The sequence below is a fragment of the Pristis pectinata genome, chromosome 18 (genome assembly GCF_009764475.1).
Source record: "Pristis pectinata isolate sPriPec2 chromosome 18, sPriPec2.1.pri, whole genome shotgun sequence".
Lineage (NCBI taxonomy): Eukaryota > Metazoa > Chordata > Chondrichthyes > Rhinopristiformes > Pristidae > Pristis > Pristis pectinata.
This window is the reverse complement of record NC_067422.1, coordinates 5,461,374-5,486,072: the sequence shown is the minus strand read 5'-3', so window position 1 is coordinate 5,486,072 and position 24,699 is coordinate 5,461,374. Positions and strand designations below refer to the sequence as shown.

At 40.4% G+C, this 24,699-nt stretch overlaps 1 protein-coding gene across 1 annotated transcript in view; it reads right to left on the bottom strand.

Annotated features, from left to right (window-relative positions):
* pitpnc1a (phosphatidylinositol transfer protein cytoplasmic 1a) overlaps positions 1–24,699 on the bottom strand; it is a 295,902-nt gene that overhangs the window by 195,238 nt on the left and 75,965 nt on the right. The gene's annotated exons all lie outside the window — the stretch shown is intronic.

The window sequence follows — 24,699 nt, the reverse complement described above, 5'->3', positions numbered from 1 at the left end:
ACTCAGCACCCAAGATACAACTCCAATCTTCACCAACCCCCACCTCCACTGCTAAAGACACCCAGTCATGGATCTGCGGAAAAAGCAAACACTACCTTGACTGCTGGTCCAACACACTAATAACCTGACTGCTATTTTGCTGATGCCTGTCTTGATTACTGACCTGCCCCCAAACCCAGCTGATTCGAATCACTCAGTGTCTGACCGATATCCTGGCCTAATGGCATCTCTGTAGAGATTCACGTTGCTAGTCACTCTACCAACTCCTGACCACCAACCTCTCTGCAGAACCGAGCCAGTGACCCCCCTGCACCTCCTCCACCCATCACCACATGCCAAATGCCAATCCCCCAAATGATTCTTGGCCTTTATGCCTAACCTACATCATAAATTCAACCCTCCTCTGGCCATTCCCATGATGACATGATTCCAGATTGTACGCTCCACAAGGTTGAAGTACACACAAGAAAGATAGCTCCCTCTGTGAAGGCCTGTTCAGTAGCACGAGGACTGAGTTTTGCAGTGGTAGGTCCCCAAGAAAAACATTCTCCGGCCCACTGTGCTGCCCCACTGATAATGCATCTTTACTAGCACCATTACTTTCCTAGATCCCAGATTACTAAAAGCTAATTTGTTGATAATTAAGATAGATAAAATTAAAACCTGGAAGTGTCCCCACATCACCTTCTCTACTATTCCTTCCTTCTTGATCCACCAAAAGGCTGTGGATACAAGTTTTTGCATGATAATAACATTAAAAAAACTGGCAAAACAAAAGTAGAGGTAAAGATAAGCTATCATTTAAATAAAGAGCAGTTAGGGATCCTCTTTGAAAGAGTGACCATAGTATGATTGAATTTCTCATACAAATGGAGGGTGCAATAGTTCAATCTAAAACCAATGTATTATGCCTAAACAAGGGAGACTACAATGGGATGAGGGAGGAGCTGGCTAGCGTAGACTGGGAACACAGGCTATATGGTGGGACAGTTGAGGAACAGTGGAAGACTTTCAAAGAGATCTTTCACAGTGTTCAACAAAGATATATCCCAGTCAAAAGCAAGGAAAGTATGGGTGGGGAGAGCCAGCCTTGGATAACTAAGGAAATAAACGGCAGCTTCAAGCTAAAAGCTCATGCACACAACATTGCTACGAGTAGTGGAAACTGGAAGTTTGGGAAAACTTAAAAAGCAACAGAACCACTAAGCAAGCAATAAGGAAAGGGTAGATAGATGAAAATAAATTAGCACAAAATATAAAAACAGATAGTAAAAGTTTTTATAATTATATGTAGCCAAAAAGGACAACTAAAATGAACATAGGTCCCTTGGAAGATGAGAAGGGGGAATTAATTCATTCAGAAACTTGGGAGGCACGGGATCCAGGGAAACTTGGCTGTGTGGATTCAGAATTGGCTTGCCCATAGAAGACAGAGGTGGTGGTAGATGGAATGTATTCTGCCTGGAGGTCAGTGACCAGTGGTGTTCCGCAGGGATCTGTTCTGGGACCCCTGCTCTTTGTGATTTTTGTAATTGACTTGGATGAGGATGTGGAAGGGTGGGTTAGTAAGTCTGCTGATGATACAAAGGTTGGTGGTGTTGTGGATAGTGTAGAAGGTTGCTGTAGATTACAACAGGATATTGATGGAATGTAGAGCTGGGCTGAGAAGTGGCAGATGGAGTTCAACCTGGATAAGTGTGAAATGATACATTTCGGGAGATCGAATTTGAAGGCAGAATATAAGGTTAATGGCACGATTCTTAGCAGTGTGGAGAAACAGAAAGATCTTGGCATCCACGCCCATAGATCCCTCAAGGTTGCCGTGCAGGTCGATAGGGTTCTTAAGAAGATGTATGGTGTGTTGGCCTTCATTAGTCAAGGTTGTTATGGACTCAGTGAAAGTCCCTTTAAGATAGAGAGTGTGTGTGTATGTGTGTGTGGGGCGTGCTTACGTCAATAGAAGATAAAGGACGTAATGACGTGGCTGAAGAAGAAGAAGGAGAGAGAGAGAGAAGGGAGAGAGACACCAGCCTGCTTGTTTTCTCTATCGATGGATGAGAAACTATAACTGTGTCTGCCACTGAAATCCATGTATGGAAGTTGGAAGTAATCCGGTGGAGTTCACTTTATTGCTGACCTGTAGAAGGAAACAGGTATTTATGTGTGGACGACCACGATTCGGATGCTTTTCGGTGTGAGGAAGTCACTACCGAGTAAACACTGGAGTGTCGTTTGGGTTCCATCGTGGAACATTTGGATTTCGTATTTACTCTCTATGTTTCCCTACATCTACGTCTTATCTTCTGACAACGGTGGTTGTTGAAGAAGCCCTTGCTCATGTTTCACCTTATGGCTTGCGGAACTGAACTTTAAGAACCATTCCTGAACTGGGAGTTTTGGACTTTGTCACACACACACACACACAAAGAGTTTAGTTTCAGGGGTTAACGTTCAAGGTTTAACATTTTTGAATTCTAACATACTAACATCTTTACTTTTATTTTACGTATTATCATAAGTAGTGATTAATAAAATAGTTTTTAACACTGAATCATGCTCAGTGTGTTTCTTTTGTTGCTGGTTCGTGACAAGGTACTGAGTTCAAGAGCCACGAGGTAATGTTGCAGCTCTATAGAACTCTGGTTAGACCACACTTGGAGTATTGTGTTCAGATCTGGTTGCCTCATTACAAGAAGGATGTGGAAGCTTTAGAGAGGGTGCACAGCAGATTTACCAGGACACTGCCTGGATTGGATAGCATGGCTTATGAGGATAGGTTGAGTGAGCTAGGTCTTTTCTCTTTGGAGAGGAGGAGGATGAGAGGTGACTTGATAGTGGTGTACAAGATGATAAGAGGCATAGATTGAGTGGACAATCAGAGACTTTTTCCCAGGGCGAAAATGGCTAACACGAGGGGGCATAATTTTAAGGTGATTGGAGGAAGATACAAGGGGGATGTCAGAGGTAAGGTTTTTATTTAAATACACAGAGAGTGGTGAGTGTGTGGAACGCACTGCCGGCAGAGGTTGTGGGGGAAAATACATTAGGGACATTTAAGAGACTCTTAGATAGACACATGAATGATAGAAAAATGGAGGGCTATGTGGGAGGGAAGGGTTAGATAGATCTTAGAGCAGGATAAAATGTCGGCACAACATCGTGGACCAGAGGGCCTGTACTGTGCTGTAATGTTCTATGTTCTAATATTGGGTAATGTGGAAATGGTCGAAGCCTTGAACGACTATGTTATGTTGGTCTTCACAGTGGAGGACATGTCTAATATGCCAAATAGAGATGTTATGGATGTGATGGGAGGTGAAGACCTCGAGACAATCGTTGTCATTAAAGAGGTAGTGATGAGCAAACTAGTGGGCCTAAAGGTAGACAAGTCCCCTGATCTTGATGGGATGCATTCCAGGGTACTGAAAAAAATGGCAGAGGTTATAGTAGATGCACTTGCGACAATTTATCAAAATTCTCTGGACTCTGGGCAGGTCCCAGCAGATTGGAAGACAGCGAATGTCACGCCACTGTTTAAAAAAGGATATAAGCAAAAGGCAGGTAACTATAAGCCAGTTAGCTTAACGTCTGTAGTCAGGAAAATGCTTGAAGCTATCATTAAGGAAGAAATAGTGAGACAACTGGATAGAAATAGTTCCATCAGGCAGACACAGCATGGATTCAGGAAGGGCAGGTCCTGTTTGACAAACTTATTGGAGTTCTTTGAGGATATAATGAGTGCAGTGGATAGAGGGAAACAGGTGGATGTTGTATACTTGGATTTCCAGAAGGGGTTCGATGAGGTGTCGCATAAAAGACTTATCCATAAGGTAAGGATGAATGGAGTTGGGGGTAATGTATTAGCAATGGATAGAGGATTGGTTAACCAATAGAAGGCAGAGAGTTGGGATAAATAGTCATTTCTCTGGTTGGCAATCAGTGGTGAGAAAGGTGCCACAGGGGTCAGTGCTGGGCCCGCAACTGTACACGATATACATTAATGATTTGGAAGAGGGGATCAAGTGCAGTGTATCTAAGTTTGCTGATGACACTAAATTGAGTGGAAAAGCAAATTGTGCAGATGATGTGGAGAGTTTGCAGAGAGATATAGATATGTTAAGTGAGTGGGCAAGGGTCTGGCAGATGGAGTACAATGTTGGTAAATGCGAGGTCATCCACTTTGGAAGGAAAAATAGAAGATCAGATTATTATTTAAATGATGAAAGATTGCAGCATGCTGTTGTGCAGTGGGACTTGGGAGTGCTTGTGCATGAATCGCAAATGGTTGGTTTGCAGGTGCAACAGGTTATCAAGAAGACAAATGGAATGTTGGCTTCATTGTTAGAGTGATTTAAGAGCAGGGAGGTTATGCTGCAACTGTACAGTGTACTGGTGAGGTCCCACTTGGAGTACTGTGTGCAGTTCTGGTCTCCTAACTTGAGGAAAGATACACTGGCTTTGGAGGTAGTGCAGAGGAGGTTCACCAGGTAGATTCTGGAGATGAGGGGATTAGCCTATGAGGAGATATTGAGTCGTCTGGGACTATACTCGCTGGAATTCAGAAGAATCAGAGGGGATCCTATAGAAACATATAAAATTTTGGAAGGGATAGATAAGATAGAGGCAGGAAGGTTGTTTCCACTGGCAGGTGAGACTAGAATTAGGGGACATAGCCTTAAGATTCGGAGGAATAGATTTAGGACAGAGATGAGGAGTAACTGCTTTTCCCAGAAAGTAGTGAATCTGTGGAATTCTCTGCCCAGGGAAGCAGTGGAGGCTACCTCATTAAATATATTTAAGACACAGTTAGATAGATTTTTGCATAGTAGGGGAATTAAGGGTTATGGGGAAAAGGCAGGTAGGTGGATCTGAGTCCATGGACAGATCAGCCATGATCTTATTGAATGGCGGAGCAGGCTCGACAGGACAGATGGCCTCCTCCTGCTCCTACTTCTATGTTCTTATTAGCAGAATAACCTCCACAGCTGAATAGTCGGCTTACATATCCAGGATTTATATTGTTACTTGAATGGATAAATTAATACTGATAATTTGCAATATGGCTCATGACTGCAGCATGAACATGATGCATCAATTGGTCCCCGTCTATGTCATAAATTTTTATTATTCTGCGAAAAGCAAAATTTTTAAAAGGAGAAAACGGAAACTTTTTTAAAAAAATCAGCTGGCTCTCTACATTTTAAAACAAATTTCCATGTCTTACTCTTTTTCCTCATAGCATTCTGAACTTTAATTTTAATAGAATAGGAATTTCCATTCAACAAGTGTAATGTATTTTTTCTAGAGCTCCAAACATATTACAAGTTAGCAAACAACTGTTAGATAGTCAAGCTGCATTAGCCATCCATTTCACCCAACAAGAATCATTTGTTGCTGACACGTAGGAAACTTGCTGTGGTGACTTAATTATAAGTGGAAAATACAAGCTGGCAGCTTAAGTTTTCATACCAGATAGTGCATCTCAAGTTCTGGCCCATAATTAAAGCATAATAATTACATAAGTATTCATTTGATGACAATAAATTAATAGAACAATCAATGAAAATGAATTTTTCTCTAACAACTGGGTCTATTTCAAATATAGTGGGTCACGCTATTTGGTTGTGTAGTGCCTATTTTTGGCTCCGCAGGTGACAACTTCCTCAGAATTTCTTACGCGAATCGTGAATGCACATTTGTAGAACAACTCATGCCAATTAGACAAATGAGTAACATGCTACCAGCAGGACGAAAACCCAACCCCCACACAAACCTTTGATATTTAATGGGATTCTTTATAGGCTTGTTGAGGATTGACAAGGACTGGACTGAGTTTTCTCCATTCATTTTAAAGATGAGTGCATCACTTACAAGGCTATCATTAACTAAACATGGCAGCTTTCATAGTAGGTAAGGAATCTGAGGTACAAGGAAGGCCCTTCTGTTCAAGGAACGATGGCTTTCATTGCAGCCACGTGGGACCGTGAGGATGAGGGAAGTGCCCATTTTGAAAAAGAGGCAGAAGGAAGCAAAACAAGAAGCCCAAGGAGGGCTACCTTGCCAAAGTGTTCAGAGTGTTTAAGCTTGACTTAGGTGTGCAGATTAGATGTTTTCCAAGAATTGTCAGCCACTGAAAGTGGAGCTCAAACCACAGGGCTGTGCCATGATCACTCTGCTGTGGCTATCATAGTGTCTGTCAACTTCTTTGCCTCTGATCATCTCAGGGGGGCACATCAGGCATCAGCTGCTTCTCCAGGTTTATATTATGCCATTGGAAACTCCAAGATGATGACAAAGGCTCTCAACTCAAGCAGAGGCAAATGTCTTCTTTCCCTCAGCTAAGGAAGGGTAGAGAAAATACAGTGTGGGCATAGAGCTTTGTCAATACAGCTCAACACCAGAACCCTAAATTAATCTTTAGCTGTTTTAAGTGTCCTTCACTGTGAAACATTTGCACTCTCTCAATCTTCAAATACTCTACAGTCATAAGCAGTTAATCACGATGGTTAACACTATACAACAGGACACCTGCATAATTCATTCATTCATTCTGAGGAGTTTCATTGTGTCCATTATAATCATGGTATCATGGTGGACCAATGGCGCCACTTGCACCAAGCTTTATCCTATGAATCCCAAGCTTCCAACTATAATTAGTATTACAGAAAGCTGAGCCAAGTGCTCATACAATAAAAACCATGGAGTCAGAGAAGAATCTTGAACACACAAGATCACAAGAAAATAGCAGGAGTAGGCGACCAGGCCCCTCTAGCTTGCCCTGCCATTGAATATGATCATGGCTGATCTACACTGGCTTCAACCCCTCTTCTGTGCCAGTTCCCCATAATCCTCAATTCCTCAATCTTTCAAATATATGAAATGTGTGTGTTTCAGGCTGCACTCACCCAGGGAAGTTGCACCCATCCAGCATTCCATAACGCTCCTGACTTGCGCCTTGCAGCTAATGAAAAGGCCTTGGTGTGTCAGGAGAGGAGTCACTCACCACTGGATATCAGCCTCTGACTTGCTCTTTGTGCCTGGTTCAATTGCATGTCTGGTAAATGGGACTCCAAGATGTTGATGGTGGGGACATTGTGATAACAAGGCCACTGGATGTCAAGGACAGGTGGATAGACTCTCTATTGATGGAGCAAGTCATTGCCTGGCACTTGTATAGCATGGACGTTGCCTACCACTTATCAACCTAAGCCTTAACGTTGTCTAGGATGTGCATGTAGGCATGGACTGCTTCATATTCTAAGGAAAAACTTTATTTTCTACGTAATGCAGGCACGGTAGTGTAGCGGTCAGCATAACTCTTTACAGCGCCGGTGACCCAGGTTCAATTCCCACCGCTGTCTCTAAGGAGTTTGTATGTTCTCCCTGTGACTGCGTGGGTTTCCTCCGAGTGCTCCAGTTTCCTCCCACATTCCAAAGACGTATGGGTTAGGAAGTTGTGGGCATGCTATGTTGGCGCCGGAAGCATGGCGACACTTGCGGGCTGCCCCCAGAACATTCTACGCAAAAGATGCATTTCACTGTGTTTTGATGTACATGTGACTGATAAAGATATATCTTATCTAATGCTATCCAATTAAGTTTTAGCCATTTAGAACAGAACCAATGCATAATTTTTGTTTTACTTAAATTCAAGCAAAACTTCCAATTCATGTAATTTCACGGTAAAGGGCACTTAAACAGCCAAAGATCAATTACAGCCTCAATAGTAATGTTTTAAAAATTCATCAAAAGCAAGCTTCAAAGACTGGACTTCACAACAACCTGATCCTATTGAGGTCTTCCACTGTACAATGTGCCATGAGGTGGTTAAGAGTTTTCCTCTTCTTGTATAAGCTTTTGAAGTTGTAATAATTTTCTTATTATTTTAAAAGCAATCCTATCTTTTTCCAAGTCCAAAGAGTTAAAACTTTTACGCACAAGAGGTAGCAACATCACAATGGAATTTCCCTTTCCTTTGCAGACTCTGCGTCATCCTCACAGCTTACTCTCCCACCCAGCTTTGTTTCAGTAGCAAACTTGAATTATGGCAGGTCTAAATATATCCAATATTTTTGGTAATCTTCACAAAAAAAATTGTTTTTTGGCATTTATTTCAATTTTTATCAATTTAAATCTTCAGGATTGCACAAAATTAGAGATGCGGGGACAAACAATTTACTGATGACAGTATACCATTAAAACCTGTCAAAATACAAGTAAACGTGCATGACTCAATAAGTTCCTTTAATTATTTGGCAGGTCCATTATTTTTGTCAGAACAGTAAAATGAAAAATATAAATACGACCTCCTTGGGCAGTCTGCTCCAATCGTAAAGGTTCATCAATTTATTCAGAAATTCCAGATATGTTAATCTGTGAGGGAGGTGAAATAGATACTTTCCAATATAACAAATTTACATCTAGGCAAGCCTAGATTACCCTAAATTCAGTCCTTCCAATTGTTATTGATCCAGTTTATTACTAGTTATGGCCATAGAACCAAGCTCATGGCACTCTACCAACTACAACCTTCCAACCTGAATATGATGCATTTACTTCTGAGACAAATACAGTAAATGCCAGAAACACTCAGCAAATCAGGCAGCATCTGTGAAGGGAGAAACAGAGTCAATGTTCTAGGTCACTGACCCTGATTAAAGTCTTGCCACAGATGCTACCTAACCTGCTGTGCTTCTTAAATTTTCTATTTTTGTTTCAGATCTGCAGTTTTTTTTTCAAATGCATTGATTTCTGCATATTTTCTACCCGTTAATAATTCCCTCTCCATGTTAAGTATATTTCCCAAACCCCGCAAGTCCCTAATTTAAATAACAACTTTTTGCATAGCATATTATCAAATGCCTTTTGAAAGTACAGATATACTGAATGCACCGATTTCTCTTTATTTAGTTTCTCAAAAAAAACTAACTTCAACAGAATGCATGTGAGCGAGCAAGGTAGGAACGGATTGTTACTCAGTATATCCCTTTCTCCATCAGGTTGTAGAACTCATACAATATAGAAAATTATATCTTACAGAAAGTGCTTGTCCCTGAGCCATGAAAGGTACACAGATAACAGCTGCACATATTCTCCTCTTGGTTCAACCATCTATGGTTTCAGCACCAGTGAGCTACATGGTGCGCATAGAAAACCAAGCACAGTTGCTTTTATTTTAGCACAATATAAGTCTACAAGGTAAAACACAAATATTACCATTTCTGAATCATTTCATTTCATTTTGGAAATTCATATTGGGACTGTGTCTTGGTTGTGTATCCATGTGATTCCTATGACAGTGTAGATGGAGAAATTCGACTATGTGATTCAGGAAGCAACTACTGTTGGACAATCCCAGAACAACTAGGACTTTGTAACGTTGCGCTGAACTTGGATTTAACTATAGTCCAATACTTACCTTTTATCCTTCAGGTATCCACCCTACTATACTTTTGTGTTAACCCACCCACCAATCTTTCTCCTGACCACCCAGTTAGATTAGGCAGTGAACTACACCACCCCCCCCATCCCACCCCACCACCAACTGACCGAAGTCCTTGATTTTGTTTCACACAGAGAAATGAATAGTTGCATTTGGACAAGACTCTGGTTAAGGCCAAGGTTACAGTTTTGCACACTGTTTTACCACTGCAATTTATCAAGTAAAGGATGCAACATAGATTCACTGAAGTGTAACCAAGAATGGGGATTTTATATTTATGAGCAGAATCAAGAAGCTGAGGCTTTTTTCCTCAGTACAGAGAAAGTTACAGGATGAGCTAATGGGATTCTTTAAAAATTGTAGAAGAGTATCATAAAAGTAAAATAAATATATATTTTGAGCTGTCAGCTAAATATTATCAAGTGGCCTAATTTAAGGTAATCACAGTGAATAAAAAAAACATTCTGAAGAAATTGACTTTTCTGCCACAGACCACTGATAAGGCAGAATCCATTTTTATCTTAAAGAAAATGAGCTACTTGAGGAATATTAATAGTGCATGAAATTAGCAGAAAGTGGGATTGGATTTGATGGGTCATGAAGATTTAAAGATCGTTTGGCCCACCTCTTTGCTGGAACGTCCTATAGTTCTACAGCAGTATAACGTTTCTAAGTGCATAAAATCAATTTTTAAATTAAGAAGCAATAAATCACAGCATTTATGAAGGATTGCTACACCTTCCTCCCCAATGAATTTATACACATACACATCTGTTAGTAAAGTTGACAGATATAAGACAAATGGGCATAGAAATACAGGGGTGCATTCAAATCTGTTCCAATGTGCAGGAGCTGTGCCTAATTTATTGTTTTGAACAATCACCATGTTAGATTCATAATACTAGTTTGATGGTGCACAAAGGTTTCTGGCTTCCACAGCACTGTACTTGTAAAATGTCAATTGTGTGTCAAGGTCTGAACTCACTTCAAACCAAGAGTCTGGGGAGCCCCTTTTCCAAGAGTCTGGGGAGCCCCTTTTCCAAGAGTCTGGGGAGCCCCTTTTCCAAGAGTCTGGGGAGCCCCTTTTCCAAGAGTCTGGGGAGCCCCTTTTCCAAGAGTCTGGGGAGCCCCTTTTCCAAGAGTCTGGGGAGCCCCTTTTCCAAGAGGGCACAAGCATTTGAATTGCCTTAACTTCAGGTTCATGCTGTACTTACATTAATTTTATGTAAGTGAGACCTGAGTTTAGAATGGCATTGGTAATAATAATAATAATAATATGATGATGATGATGATGATGATGATGATGATGACGACGACGACAACACACTTCTCTTGGTTCTATTCAAACTAGGCAATGTCAAAAAATGCTAACTTTCAAGGCCATTCACCTTCCGTATATTTAAGCTATTACTTTTGTGTGACATCAGGATATGCTATATTAGAAACGATCATGGCAGTTCAACAGCCTGGCCCCCAAATTAAAATAATTATATTCCACTCCACATTCTTCATTCATTTATTCATTAAATACTTGCACCTTTTTCTATTTACCAAACTATCTGCTTCTATTTCTATAGAATGTCTAAGAACACAATATTCTTTTAGCTTCCACCTATCTAATGTACCAACATTTATTCCAAATGCCAACTTACTCTCATAGTTTTCACTCACCATGACATTTCAATTAGTTATTTTTTATTTAGCAATTATTTCATGCAGTGTACAGGAAAAATATATAAGGTGCCCTGCAAGTCATGCTCCTTCACCAAAATTGTCTCAGTTCTCTTTAATAATACTGGTGAGCTGGGTGTTGAGAGTGCAATTACTGTACACAATATGAAGTTAAACTGAAAATTGAATTGGCATTATCAAGGAAGTACCAACCTCAATGTGAAGTTGGCAGATTCACCACCACATCAAAATTGATGCTTTCACTTCTTTTACAGGTGCTTGCCTCAGGATAATCTGGCACCCAGCCTCTGATGCAGTGGACCACTTTTAATGTACAAATTTAGGTCCTATAATATACAGAAGCCCCACTGATATTCTAGGAAAAGTCTTGTTGCATTCTGCAGTGGGTTTCACTGGGAACAAAGTCAAAGAAGCCCCCAGAAAGTTAATTGTTACAATATTTTTGTGGGGCCAGTGTGCACACTCAGATACTTGAAATACCAATAAATTCTTCACGTATTGGGATCTGGTTTCATTCTTATTTAGAAATTTAAAATAGCTTTAATAAAATACCTTTAATAAAAAGGCCCTTTAGCCCATACTTGTCCAGGCTGACCAAGATGTATATTCAAGCAAATCCCATCTCCCAGCACTTGGCTCATATCCCTCTAAACTCCTATCATCCATATACCTGTCCACATACTTCTTAAATGTATGTACCTGCCTCAACCACTTCCTCTGGTAGCTGGTTCCATATATCTACGACCTGCTGTGTAAACAAAAAGTTGCCCCTCAGGACCTTTCACCTCTAACCTTAAAACTATGTCCTCTAGTTTTCAATTTCCCAACCCTGGAAAAAAAGATCACTCACTCTATCTATGCCGTCATGATTTTATATTAGTGTTGCCATAATGCAAGACTCTCAAGTTTCAATAACACATAATTATAATGAGAGGCATTATGTTCTCAAATCCAAAATCATTTATTGGTAAAGAGATCCTGAGTCACTACCAATTCGTGATCAAATTATCTATCACGTTTCCTACTTTCAAATTTACATAATGCAAAGAAAAGTAAAGTACCCACACAAATAAAAAAACATTCAATGTTGTAATATGTACCAATGCATTATAAGTACACAATGAGGTAACAATCTGAGCACATCCACAGGAGGGTGATGTAGAGCAAACAAAAAGGAAAGAAACCATAACATTTTGTACATTTTATATTAGAATTTTACTGTTTCTTTTAGTTTCCAACAATGTCAAAGTGAAATTCTGACAAAGTGAGTACACACAGTTAAAGCAAGTATACCCTAATCTGATCTGATGAAAGAGGGGCATGGCAAACTGGTCTGAAAACAAAAGGGAGCAACAACAAAGATAACATGAATTAAAAACAATCCATTTTAGAAAAATAATAACTGGCATAAAGTGTGAAGCATTATGAATTGAGCTAAAGTTAACTTAATATTGAAATACAAGTAAAGATTTCTCTGCAGAAACTATCTTTTTTCAGGTCACTTTATCTAATTTTTAATTTCATTTGATCTAATCTGATGAATTCAGCCTAATCTCAAGAAAGCAGAATGTAGGATTAGATCAAAGAAACAAGAAATTAAATTGCTTAGAGCACAGAATGTTAAAAACAAATCATCTTTGAAATCAAGTTCTTACATTGCCATTGACACGAACATTTAAGTTCAAACAAAATAATACCGAGACAAGAATTTACAATGGAAGAAGAGAGAGGAGCAGAATTTTGGTAGGGACTTTACATTTGGAAAACTGCACAGGAATTCTGAAATGTAATAAGTTCCATATACATGGAGTCATTCCATTCTTTTAATCTTACACTGGTTAACATGCCAAACATAGACCGCTTATATTTTTATGGAACTAAATATGGTTTTATTCATTCTAAGTAAAGACTTTCATTTTAAAGCTGAGATTGTTCATTGACTAGTTTATCAGCTGAAAAAAATCCAGACACTGCATCAATCAAACTCCTCCATCCAAGCAGAACCTGCCCACAGGGATAAAGAAACACAGATTGGCTTTTTGCCAAAATCATCAAACATCATGCTGATCGCATAGTACAAGGTGATCAGAATGACTTCTCTCTGGGCTACATGTGCCTTTTGTATTATGTAGAGGATTAGGCAAAGACAGGAATTAGTGAAGAAACATCTGCACCCTGGAAGACAAACCGTCCCATTTCCATACAGATATGCCTCTAAATCAACAGATCAAAGATTATCTCGGGATGCAAAGACTTCTCCAATAACCCCCATCCACAGAATATTTTTTCAGTATCCTGAGAAAATCATGAGAAGAATAGTAAGACAATTTAGGGTATCTGTTGAGTTATCCATTCTTATCAATTAATGTGCTATGTCATTTTCACAGAACCAAAGACTACAATGTCTTGCTTTGTTTATCTCAAAAGAATTCATCTGAGAGTTTCCTCTTATCCATTTGCTTACATAATACACAACTGAGATACCGGGGAAAATTTTGACAGTGAGTGATAATGTAAAATAGCCAAACAACTTGCTAAAACTTATGATACGAGGGTTCTTCAGTGCCCTGATCCATGGCCCCACTCTGCTGAAGACCAGGAATGGAGGTGAACTTCCCAAGGACAGAGAGGCAGTCAATATTTGCTGGAAGGAACTTTTGGAAGACCACCCCACCTGTCCTTGAGCGCCCATTTCTCTGGATGACTCTGTAATTTCAGTCTCTGAGGCTGACGTCCGGGCATCCTTCAAGAGGGTGAATCCATGAAAGGCGTCTGGACCTGGCCAAGTAATAAAGATGTGTGTGGACCAACTGGCTGGAGTATTTACAGACATATTCAACCTCTCGCTTCTGTGGTCTGAGGTTCCCACCTGTTTCAAAAAAAAGCATCTATTGTACCTGTGCCCAAGAACAGCGTGGTGATCTGCCTCAATGACTACCGTCCAGTGGCACTTACATCAACTGTAATGAAGTGCTTTGAGAGGTTGGTTATGGCACGAAACAACTCCTGCCTCAGAGATGACCTGGATCCGCTCCACTGTTGACAAAAGGTGTGATTTCTCTGGCTCTTCACTTTGCTCTGGGCCATCTGGACAAGAGGAACTCATACATCAGGTTGCTGGTCATTGACTGCAGCTCGGCGTTCAACACAATCATTACATCCAAACTCATCATCGTTTCAAAACCTGGGCCTCCTACCTCCCTCTACAACTGGATACTCGACTCCCACATCAGCAGACCTCAATCAGTGAGGATTGGCAACAACATCTCCTCCTCGCTGATCATCAACACAGGTGCAACTCAAGGCTGTGCATTTACTCCCGCTCTACTGTCTATATACACATGACTATGTGGCTAAGCACAGTTCCAGTGCCATCTTCAAATTCGCCAATGACACTACTGTTGTTGGACGAATCACAGATGGCGATGAGTCAGCTTACCGGAGCGAGATGGGACACCTGGTTGAGTGGTGCTGCAACAACAATCTCTCATTCAACATCAGCAAAATGAAAGAGCTGATTGTTGACTTCAGGAAGGGGAAGGATTGCGAACATTTGCCAGTATACATTGGGGGATTGGTGGTGGAGAGTATCAGCAGCTTTAAGTTCCTGGGTGTCAACATATCAGATGACCTGTCCTGGGCCCAGCACATAGATGCAATCATAAGGAAAGTGCGCCAGCGTCTTTACTTTCTAAGGAGATTGAGGAGGTTCAGCTTGTCACTGAACACACTAACAACCTTCTACAGATGTACCGTTGAAAGTATCCTGACTGGTTGCATCATGGTCTGGTACAGCAATTCGAATGCATGGGAACATAAGAAGTTACAGAGAGTAGTGGACTCTGTCCAATATATCACGGGCACATCCCTCACCACCACTGGTAGTATCTACAGGAGGCACTGCCTCAGGAAGGCAACGTCCAAAGATGCCCACCATCTGGGCCATGTCATCTTTTTGCAGCTACCATCGGGCAGAAGGTACAGAAGCCTGTAGTCCCACACCACCAGGTTCAGGAACAGCTATTTCCTTTCAACTATTTGGTTCTTGAACCAATTGGAAAAACCTGAATCACTCCAGTTTAGCAATACTACAACCAGTCTGACCGCTTTGCACTAAAATGGACTAAAATGTTCTAATTGTGTTTTCTTGTAAAAATTGGATAAATTTATGTTTGTGTTTTTCTTGTGAATGCTGCTTATATGATGCTATGTGCCTGTGATGCTGCTGCAAGTAAGTCTTTCATTGCACCTGTGCATACGACAATAAACTCGACTCTGACTCGACTCCTTAACTCTATCCCATTGCAGCCTATATGGTCGAGGTTTGCTGCCACTCCTGATCAACAATAAGTTGAAAAGTGAACTAAAATAACAACACCTTGTAGCAGACAGTATCTTCAAGGAAGTTTTAAAACTTAATGAAGAGCTTCAGTCTCAAATACAGCAGACCTATTATTCATCCCTGAGAAGGAGGGTATACCACAGGGCCTTTAAATGCCTTAATTATGACCATCTTCAAGAATGGACACAAGTCTGACTGTGTTACCTAAAAAGGAGTCACCCTGTCTGCCACAGGGAAAGTCATCGCCAGGGTCCTCCTCAACTGCCTCCTCTCAGTTGCCAAAGAGTCACTCAATGATTTGCAGTGTGGATTCTGTTCATCTAGAGGCATGATCTTCACCACACAATTCCAACAGAAATGCAGGGAGCAGCACTGACTCACTGCATGGCTTTTGCAACTTCACAAAAGTCATTGATTCTACCAGGAGGGATTTGGGAGCACTCTCCTTAAATTCAGCTGCCCATAGAAATTTGTCTCTATCTTACGTTTGCCTCATGATGGCATGCAAACCAGGACCCTAACCAACGGAGCTGATCTTAGTAAAGACCATTATCAGACAATGCTGCATTATTACCATTACATATTTTGAAATAGTTCACCAAAATGCCGCATACCTCACAAACTTCCTGCAGGAATGGAGCAGATCTTCAAAATTCATGTGAAACTATTCCACCTATGGCAACTACACTCCAAGACCAAGGTCACCCCAACCTCTGTATTCAAGATGCAGTCTGCAAGACAATGTTTGTGTTTGTGTGTGTTCATTGGCTGAGCTCCAAGCCATTGTTGACTCATTCACTGAAACATACAAGAGGATGGACCAAACACTGAACATCAGCAAGACAAAGGTCCTCTACCAACCTGCCACTGGTGTACAATACATCATCCCACAACTAAGGTTCATGGTGAGATCCTGAAAAACGTGAACCACTTCACTTCTTTCAGGATCCACCTGTCAGCGAAGGCAGCCATGGATGATGAAATTCACTATCACCTTCAAATGTGCCAGTACAGTCTTTGATTGAGGAAGTGTTTGAAAATCAAGATGTCAAACCTGGTACAAAATTTTGGTCTCCTGAGCAGGGTGATTCCTGCCATCCTCTATGCTTGTGAGACTTGGACTTACCTTCACCAGGCACCTCCAGTTTGCACATTCCTCCAAACTCAATGGAAGGATAACCGAATCAACACCAGAGTCCTGCTTCAAGCTAACATCTCCAGAACTGAGGCCCTAATAACAATCAGTTAACTGGGCAGGCCACATTATTTGTTTGCCTGACAGCACACTTCTGTCCAGTCAGCTGACCAATACATATTTCTTGCAGTTTTGGGGGTAGAATGACAGTTAATCTGATAGTATCAGCTTTACGCCATCACTTAAAATCAAAATGACCTCCATTGCCTTTTTACATATGAACTGACTTTTTCCACCAATTTAGCATAAAATCCTTTAGCTGTGACTCAAGAGAGTTTGAAAATCTAAGCAATTATAACAGAAGCTACTTGCTTTTTCCAGTCTATTGATAGATATCTGCAAGACCACAGGAAGGAAGGTTGGATGGCTGGTTCTATACATCACATATATTCATACATCACAATCCACAGTGTGAACCCCCAAGTCTATATTTAGAAGAAATATTGGAAATGATGCCCAAGAAATTGGATTGCATCTGCTTTTGGAGTGCTTCTGGTAAATCAGGTCCTCTGAAATAAAACTGTGAAATTGGCCAAAAGCACCCAAAAAGCATTAAATATAGCCCACAAAGACACATTTCCCTGGTCGCTAGATTGCACCAACATACATTATGGCTCCCATGGAGAAATCACTGCATAAGTTGCAGAGAGAGAGGATGAGAGGAAAGAAATGAAGACAGCAGGGACTCAACACTTCTGCTGCAGTATCTGTCAGGTCCAGATCTCAAGGTTGAAACAGCAGTCTGGACGCATAGATTGTTTAACACCCTATTCAGAGAAGTCACTCGGTGTGCAGCTTCAGGACACTGATATCTCCTCTCATAAAGTCACCAGTTCACATCACAAACTGAAATAAACCCACCCATGACCCATAGACAACCATCCAATCTGAAGTCAGCCCTTCTAGGGTGAGAACTCTTTATGGGTCAACAGGGATATCTGTGCAAACTCAATGGGAATGGGAGCAGCCCTCCAAAGACCATAAGACAAAGGAGCAGAAGTAGGCCATTTGGCCCATCGACTCTGCTCCGCCATTCTATCATCTCATCCATTCTCCCATTTAGCCCCACTCCCCCGCCTTCTCACCATAACCTTTGATGCCCTAGCTACTCAGATACCTATCAATCTCTGCCTTAAATACACCCAATGACTTCACCTCTACAGCTGCCTGTGGCAACAAATTCCACAGATTCACTACTCTCTGACTAAAGAAATTTCTCCGCATCTATGTTCTGAATGGGCACCCTTCAATCCTGAAGTGGTGCCCTCTTGTACTAGACACCCCTGCCATAGGAAACAACTTTGCCACATCTACTCTGTCCAGGCCTTTCAACATTCGAAATGTTTCTATGAGGTCCCCCCCCTTCTTCTGAACTCCAAGGAGTATAGCCCAAGAGCCATCAAACGTTCCTCATATGTTAACCTTCTCATTCCTGGAATCATTCCAGTGAATCTTCTCTGAACCCTCTCCAACGTCAGCACATCCTTTCCTAAATAAGGAGCCCAAAACTGCACACAGTACTCCAAGTGAGGTCTTACCAATGCCTTAAAGAGCCTCAACATCACATCCCTGCTCTTATGTTCTATTCCTCTAGAAACAAATGCCAACATTGCATTCACCTTCTTCATCACCAACTCAACCTGGAGGTTAACTTTTAGGGTATCCTGCACGAGGACTCCCAAGTCCCTTTGCATCTCTGAATTTTGAATTTTCTCCCCATTTAAATAGTAGACTGCCTGTTTATTTCTTCTACCAAAGTGCATGACCATACACTTTCCAACATTGTATTTCATTTGCCACTTCTTTACCCATTCTCCTAGTCTATCCAAGTCTCTCTGCAGACTCTCCATCTCCTCAACACTACCTGCCCCTCCACCTATCTTTGTATCATTGGCAAACTTAGCCACAAAGCCTTTTATTCCATAATCCAAATCGTTGATATACAAAGTAAAAGGAAGTGGCCCCAACACAGACTCCTGCAGCCACTCAGGGGACAATGAAATATAGCAGAAGGACAACTAACTCTTCTACAAGATTGCCAAATTGGAATTGGAATTGGAATATTATTGTCACATGTACTGAGATACAGTGAAAAACTTAGTTTTGCATGCCATCCAGACAGATCATTTCAAAACATAAGTACAAAGGAAAAGCAACAACAGATGCAGAATATAGTGTTACTGTTACAGAGAAAATGCAGTACAGGTAGACAAAAAGCACAAGGACCAAAATGAGCTAGATTGAGAGATCAAGAGTTCATCCTTTTCATACAAGAGGTCCATTCAGGAGTCTTATAACAGCAGGATAGAAACTGTCCTTTGGTCTAGTGGTGCGTGTTTTCAAGCTTTTGTATCTTCTGCCCAATGGGAGGGGGGAAAAGAGAGAACGTCAGGAGTGGGGAAGAGTCTTTGATTATGCTAGCTGCTTTTGAGGCAGCAATAAGTACAGACAGAGTCTATGGAGGAGAGGCTGGTTTTTGTGATGGCCTAAACTACGTCCACAACTCTCTGCAGTTTCTTGCAGTCTTGGGCAGAATAGATGCCATACCAAGCTATGATCCATCCGGATAGGATGCTTTCAATGGTGCATCTATAAAAATTCAACAGGGACTTGCCAAATTTCCTTAGACTTGCCAAATTTCCTTAGACTTGAGGAAGTAGAATCACTGATGTGCTTTCTTGGCCATAGTGTCAACATGGTTGGACCAGGACAAGCTATTGGTGATATTTACACCTTGGAACTTGAAGCTTTCAACCATCTCCACCTCAGACAGGAAAGACAGTAGTGTTTAATTTAATAGGTAAGAGTCAAGTCTTCAGGTTTGTGTATTATTTCATTTTGTTTTGTTGTAAAAAAATCCTCTAGACAATGTTAAAATGCATTCTCATACAAGGCATATAATATACTTCAGTATGCAGAGATAAGTTGCACTGGTGTGGTATCTACTGGCACTGCTGCGTATTCTGCCACGTATCACTTTAAAAAGTTGCTGATATTACGCATTTCCTATCAATGTTCTCAAGTTAACCTTTAACTGTTGCAATACATTGAGAGATGTTTTCTCATTAAAATTGATTCTTGCTGCAAGGAGCACAATTATGAAATAATTTTACTTTAATTTTATTTGCCATGCTATTCTGGTAGTGGCTGCGTATGATTTCTAATATGAAGTTGATTCTTACCTTGGAATTCTTCTCCCCTGCTGAATGTGCCCTTCAAATACTTATAATGGAAATCACTGAGGGAGGAGTTCCAAAAAGAGGCTGAGTACATGAGGAAGGTCACATAATGAAATGAAGCATCTGATCTATGTTGTCCAGTTTCTGTGAGCCCACTTCAAATATAGGATTGAATGTGACGAAAATAGGTGGGAGTTAATCAAGTGATTGTGTGCAGAAAAGTATTTCACTACATTGATCACACCCTAATATTGTGAGCTAAGTGAAACAGTGCTTCTACAGCTGAGGCTTCATCAGTCCTTCTGCATGGTATACCTTGAGATTGTCACATGGTGTTCCATGAGTGTGTTAACTTCATTGTTTTGAAATGTTAGCCATCAATGCACCTGCCTATCCATCGCATGCGAATCTATATTGTGATATATTACTTCCAGCTGCAGTGGCTACAACGGTAACTACCCGCCAATGGCATTGAACAGCGGTCAAAGGTGTTCAAAGTGTTGATCAATTTTATACCTGTGGAAATTTCTCCCCACGAAAAGTATATTTTATGCAGAGGTTTTGTTAACAAGATACACTAATCGGAAAGTTTTAACAAGGAACTTGTTGAATCAAGGATTGATTCATTAAATCACGTGTTATAATCAGTGCAGGTGAACCTGCACAGGTGGAAATATGGAATTTTGTGTTAATTTTGGCTCTCCTGGTTGATTATTGGTGTACTTCATATCGACAGTGACAAGTGGAATGTGGAGAGTATGGAAAGGCATTAGGAACCGTAATTTAACAGGGTTCTCATGAAAAGCGTCTTGCATCAATGAATCCTTTACAGCCCATGCAGACAACGCCTCCCTCCTTGGAACAGTTGAGAGGTGAAATCATTGACGTTAAAGTGGGACAAACCCCCAATAACCTTAATCATTCTCCTGCTCCTACTTTACTTCAGGTTCTGCCTCATGGCCCTTAGATTCCAGATCTCCAGGCCTTTCTTCCTGCAGCACCAGCTGCTGTCTACAGTTGACCATGTTATGCAGCAGTAAGCAGACCACGAGGAAGTTTCCACACCGAGTTAGCATAGGCAGCTGAATACCCCCAGATTAATGCAGACCATAAAACTGCATCTTGAGCAGGCGAATGGCAATTCCCACAACTATTCAGGTCTTTTAGTGCCTCATGTTGTATCAGCACACAGGTGGTGTGGTTCAAGTCCAAACTAGTGAGAGCAGCCACTGAAGTAGAAGGTAACCCTTGTCCCCTAGGTTCTAGAAAAGCAGGTGCCAACAGGGGTGATGCATGCTGTTAGAAATTCTTTCTATGATCAACAACCACCACAAGTTTCTATCCATTCTGACGTAAAATAGATCAAAGCTTCAGACAGCGACTGTTCTGAAATTTCTCAGAAGAATTAGGAGCACATATTCTTGGCATTTAAAAGGGAAATATTGCTGACATTGGGAGACCTACTGGACAGCCTCAGAACTAATTGGAAGATGTTTGATCAGTATGCAAAGTCCACAGAGTGTACCACTACATACAAGGAGTGCTTTTATCTAGCACTGAGCGATTCACTTAATAGGTGCCTCAAGGGTGACATTGTGGAACCTTTAGGATAAGAGTGGCAGGCAACTCAGTGAGGGTCAGGAACAATGGGGCAGGAGGCAAAGATATATCCATCTGCAAGGAGAATTTTTCCGGCTCCAGAGACAGCCATCCTACTCAGACCTGTCTGATGACCCATGTATTTTGCAGCTAAGCACTCATTCTCCATATAGGTCATGATTATGATTCTCAGCATCCTGATCACTGGGTCATTCCAAGCAGCAGTTGTAGAGATATGCCAGATTTCTCAGTTAGCTGCTCATCACAGTAGAAAAGAGATTGCCTAAACAACGTACTCACAAAGGACTGATTAGTTTTTTTTTCCAACAAGGATAAACTGGCATTTTGGGCACTGGGATTTGCCAGCATTGCTGCAATAGCAGGCATGTTAATTAAGTACAATTGGTGCCATTTCATCTGGGAATTATTGCTTATACACTAAAGTTGTTCTTAGATAATGTGGTACTCAAACATGATCCAATTTCTAACCAAATGATTTAGATGATTTTCTTGATTTGTTTTTCATAAAAAACAAAAATAAATATAAAGAAACGACAAACTAAATGTTTTATTTCCAATTTACCAATTCAGATCCTGCTTTATATAAAGAGAAATTATATGAAGTTCTGGACACCTGAAATAAAAACAGAAAATGCTGCAGATACTAAAAAAAAAATCAGCCAGCATCTATGGAGTAAGAAACATTTAACATTTTAGCTCATTGGCTTCATGCCAGAATTGGAATAGTAACAAAGTCTCCCTCAGTATTCTATTGAGGTCACAGAATTCTTTTTGTCTAATTATTTAAATATTTACAAGCCTAATCCTCACAATGTCCAATTCTGTTAAATTTACATCTCACTTTAGGGTGACTTTTGTTTGTTGATTTAATTTGTTACACTGAATGTAAAATATAGCAAACTTCTGATGACTGTAAAAGGTACTCATAACAAGGGACTTACAAATATCACAAACCAAAACAGCAAAGCTCAAATGCTTTAAGATAATACATTCAAAGCCACAAAGATTTACATTTCATTTTTTACACTTTTATGACACTTACACAGCTTATGTTTTGGGAATATTATTGCATGAGTGTTCCACAGTAGATTCTATGTTGTTTCATACCATTAATATGCAATTGGTGACCACAATGAGAAACTGATAATTGAGAGTGAAACACCAAAAATTAATGCATGATAATAAAATATTATAAACCAGAAAAAATGTCAGTTAACAAGATATTATTGTAGTTCAATTTGTAGTACTTCTCAAAAATACTTTATTCATAATCTTTGGTTACAGTTGAATTAAAACTAAATTTGTTAAAGAATTCTTAAAACAATTTCAGAAACTTTACAATTTTCAGATATAAAAATAATTATTAAATTCACAAAAGACAAATGTTTTATTCATCAGAACAGAACATTCTAAATGAAGGTGTTACTAATTTGAGGTCTAATGACCAGCAAAAAAGACCCAGGCATGAGGACATTGACACTGAATGGAGGTGGATAGATTGAACACCAAGAAAGAAAATTTAAAGAGGAGTCTACGTGAAGAAAACGTGCAACAGAGATTTGTACTGGGGACGAACAACTGAACATAGTTGTTGCCGTCCGATTGTTGCAGCTATCCACTATACCAGAATTTCAAGGTCATCTACTCTAGTAATCAGGGTCCGATATTTTTTCTGCAAGTTGCTACATTATCAGGCACCAAGACTATATTGCTCAAGCTTAGAGATCACTCTTACTTACAGAGACTGAACTTTGAATACTTTTGAATGAGTGCTGCTTTGGGACGCAGACATTCTTTGAACATTCCTGGCACTTTCTCTGGATATCTCAGGGTTACCGATGCTAATTACAGATAAAGAGGTGTACTCTGCCCATCTTAACTCACTCACCAGCTGCAAGTATATGGTCCTCTGTCAGAAATCCAAACTGATATTAATATTTCCCAGGGATTTGGTCTCCTCTGCCCTAAGTGGAAGTTTACCTTGTCCTTGCCTTTTTTAAAAAACTTAAATAATTCCTAATATAAATCCCAACATTGCTTTCTATTGCTGCAAATATGACCCACTATCAGTTTAATTTGAAATAATGTTCTAAATTTACCTTTTCAATGTCATTTCATTCTCCTAGATTCTCTACCTCCGTTACATCCATTCTGATGAAGCGACCTTCCACATAAACATTTCCAATGGCAGTCCCCGAACCACATCTTCCTCTTCACCATATTTGACAGGGCTCTCAACTGTGTCAATTACATTTCCCATACTTTCACTCTCATCCTGGGTTGGAGGAGGGAGGAAGGACAAGGGCAGGGTTCCCTTGCCGCCTTCCACCCCACCACCATCCATGTTCCAACATCCAAAGTGAAGCCACTAATAGACTTTTTCTTCTTCCCTTTCAGCATTGTATTGGGACCATTCCCTCCAGGATTCCCCAGTTTGATTTTCCATTGCTGCCAATACCCATTCCCTTGCAACCACAGGGTACACTACACCTGCCTTGTATCACTTTCCTTCCTGTCATCCAAGGACACAAAGACCCTTTTGAGGCATATCAGTGATTTATTTGTACTCGTTCTAATTTAGTACACTGCATTTATGTTCATGATACAGTCTCCTCTACATATGGAAACCAAATGGAGATTGAGCGACTGCTTTGTAGAACATCTTCATTCAGTCTGCAACGTAAAGCTGAGTGTCCAAATATCTGTCACAATGCTTCAATCCACTCCCACATTTAGCTTCTGACTTCGGTTTCCTATACTGTTCCAATGAAGCATGGCACAAGATCAAGTAGCAACACCTCAACTTCCAGCTGAGTCAAATCTTCCAGATTCACTCAAATTCAACACCTTTACATAATCAACCATTCAAGCCTTATTTTTCTCATTTCCAGCATTCAGTTTTGTTTTCTCCCTTTTCTAATTTCAGATTTCATATTCTCCTATTTATACGTCTCACATGTACACCACCCATTATTCACTAACTTTTACCATTTTTCAGCCAGTTACCACCAATTTCTCATCTTCATTCTTTACATAACTTAAAACTTGTTTTATCTCTAACCTTAAGTTTGATGAAAGGCCACCAACCTGAAAAGTTGACTCTTTTCCTGCGAGACCTGCTGCTTATTTCCTGCTTATAAAAATAAACAGGAAATAAAAATAAATAATAATAAATAAAAAAGCATGCTTTTATTCCAACTTTCCAGCATCTGCAATATTCTGCTTTTGG